Raw genomic sequence first — 3,341 nt, forward strand, 5'->3', positions numbered from 1 at the left:
ACAAAAACAATAGGGTCTTCGGTTGGAAACGGAAGACCCTAATTAGCCCATACAGTGTACTGTATTCAAGATTATAATTCTGAAAAGCTAACTCATTCATCTTTAAAGAAACAAAAATATAGTGATATTAGGTTAATGAATACAGACTGAGTATTATGTAAAAAAAAAATAAAGCGTTATTTTGCATGACAAGGTATGGACACATTTTTACGAAATTCACACATACATGTTATAGTTTTTATACAAAAATACATTGATAAAACATTTTTTTATATCGGATTAGTCTATACAAATTAAAAAACTCTATACTTGTTCCTTTAACCATTGCTAAAACATTGTCAATGCAGGAAACGATTTTGTGAAAACGTGTGTAAATTGTCAAAAACACTGTATTGTGAATGTTATGTTTTATACTTGTATTAACACAATAGAAATATTAATTGATTCATAATGAAACGGAGATTCCTAGCAATGCATATTTCATATTCTACGGTAGTGGCGTTTCTCTCTATATATGATTTTTTAAATTTAAATCTCTGAAAACGCAAGCCAAATAAGCAGCGTTTACACGTCAAAAATGTAGTTTTATATCAGAGAGACAAACACGAGCAGGGCGAGATTTTTACCTTAAATGTTCAGTAGAATAAACAATTTGCAAATGCAATGTTTCGATTAATGTTCTCATGTTAACCCTAGAACAACAGGCGATGGTATTCACAAGAATAATTGAATTGACCGCTGTTAGAAGCATCAACACATTTAAAGGACGTGGACCCATATGCCCGGAGATGTACATCTAATGAACCATTACTCATTCGGATGCGACAATATTCAGGTATTGGAGTTCGGTCATCAAACATCCAATGACCTCCGACCTTTTCCCCTTGAACCCAAACTTGAATGACTTCATTGTTGGTAATTGGTACTAAAATGAGAATAGTTTAAAATGAAATTCAAAATGTTATTTTCTTAAATATTATCATTTCAATACTATCATTTTTTTTAAACAAGTGATCTGGGTTTGTTTATTTATTTATTTATTTATTTATTTATTTATTTATTTATTTATTTATTTATTCATCTATTTATCTTGACATGATTAATTAGATTCTGTGAAGGAAAAAGCAATTTTGTGATGGTTTTTATTGCTTTTTCAAATTATATATAATTTAAGGTGTTGTAAACAATGAAGAAGTAAGACAATTATATTTTTTGGAAGAAACTTAGTCTGTCTGCATTATAAATTAAATTGGAATTCAATATTCATTTCTTTTTTCAATCGTATTTTTCTTCATAAGTTTAATTTGAATATCTTTCTTTTAATGATAGGTTATTAGCCAGCTTTCCAAAATGCCATCGTCATTTTGCCGATTCAAAATTTCAACAAAGACATACTATGTCAATCCTTGAATATATCGTACTTTTTCTGGGAATCAATCTTAATGAGGTCGCTACTTTCAGCGTGACAGTTGGCCTGAGCTGTTGAATACGAGGCAGGCACTGGGAAATACTTGAGACATATTTGGTAGGGCACAGAATAGTAAGCTGTATAGTCGTTATTGCAGGGTACTACAAAACACAAAGCTAAGTTATCTCTACATTATGCAGAATATGATTTATAACCGTGTAAATGATACAACACTTTTTGCTCGCTTGAATATAAACCTACTGATTAAAGCGCTGAAAAATGTTTCAGGAAACTTACGAGGGTTGTCAAAAAATTGCGTAAACTGAGGGTAATGTTTAAATTTTCTTCATTTAATTTCGTCAGGCAGCTGTATTTTGATCATTGATCCTTTGTCAAACAGTACCCTAAAATTGAAATGCGTACTAATATATTCTTTGAAAAACAAAATAAACTATATCTGCGAATTTTTCAAGGCGGCGCAATGTGCGCCGTCGCAAATAGCCAGCATTTACGTCGTTGTTAAAACCTTCACATCGTGTACGATAACACTGAAGTCCTGATATCAAAAATGTCCTGAAACATAATATTTTCTTAAAACATGTTTCCTAAGAGCATATATACTACTTTGCATTTCTATTTTTATTTTTAAATGTTCCCTGATAACAAATTTTTGGATTAAACATAGAGATAGACAAATTTGAAAACATTATTTCAATTAAAATGAGCACATGATAAGCTGCTCCACATTGGTTTATGCATTCGAAAACATTATTATTTTATAAGAGAAAATTATTAGGAATACGTCGTGTAAAAAATGAAACCATAAAAACAAAACGAAGTATTATTCGGTATTCAATACGTTAGTTAATTGTAACTCATGTAGACAAAAAGAAGATTCTAAAGTTTTGATATATTTCTTTCTTACATGTAATATTTAACACCGAGAAATATCAGAATGATGGATGTTTTACTTATACACAGAAAAACTGCGTCGTGAACACCGATCGCTGAGGATTCGGAGTATTTATATTTCATAATAAAACAAATATTTTTCTTCAAGAATATTTCAAGGTATTTTTATACTTTACACGTTAAAGGTAAAAAAAATTTTCACATTTGCTTAATTCAAGGAGTCTTAACTTTAATCACTTTAAAACAGATAATTATGTCATTTGTTTTTGAAAAAAAAATACTTACATCTATGTGGGACATATGACTTCCAATTTAGGCCAGTTATGTCACTCCCCGTAATATCGCTGCAACACAAACATGTTTTTGTAGATTCATCGTGGCTGATCATGACTAACATATCCATTGGGTTTAAGCACGTTCGTAGACATCGGAACTTCCTTTCTATACTAGAAATTTCGTGACACGAAGATTTTGGATAATCGTTTATTTGAATGGCGAAATAATTATTGAATTCAGGTGCTTCATTGCAAATAATATTTACAACCAGCAATGCAGTTATATATGTCATCGGTAGCATATCTTTATCTATAATGAACGATATATACAGAAATATATGTCTATATTATAAGCAGTGTATTCCTCAGAAATAATTTGTCCAAGTACAAAATAAACGTATTAGGAGGATTTATAGTTTTATGAGTAATCGTTTAAAACAAAGTTATGCAGAAAAAAACGTGATATCCATTAGCTAGGTACTTAAAGTAAATATTAATAGAAATGACACTTTTTTATTATCTCTATTTTATTGGCAGTTTCTTTTAAGAATCAATATTTCATTTTCTTTTTCTTTGCCATGCTGCTGTGAGATTTATAAAAATGAAAGATAAAATGGATAGGAAAACAATCATGAATACTTCTCATAAAATCTTTCCAAAGCAAAATGAACATTAAAAGGAGACCATTGTTTCTTACGTTCTTACATAATATAATAGTTAAAAGATCCTGTGGTTTTATTCCTTTT

The 3,341-nt window shown here is 29.8% G+C and overlaps 1 pseudogene; it reads right to left on the reverse strand.

Moving 5' to 3' along the window:
• Window positions 1–692: 692 nt before the first annotated feature.
• LOC128174057 (uncharacterized) lies at window positions 693–2,897 on the reverse strand (annotated as a pseudogene).
• Between the last annotated feature and the right edge of the window lie 444 nt (window positions 2,898–3,341).

This window comes from Crassostrea angulata, chromosome 2 (assembly GCF_025612915.1).
Source record: "Crassostrea angulata isolate pt1a10 chromosome 2, ASM2561291v2, whole genome shotgun sequence".
Lineage (NCBI taxonomy): Eukaryota > Metazoa > Mollusca > Bivalvia > Ostreida > Ostreidae > Magallana > Magallana angulata.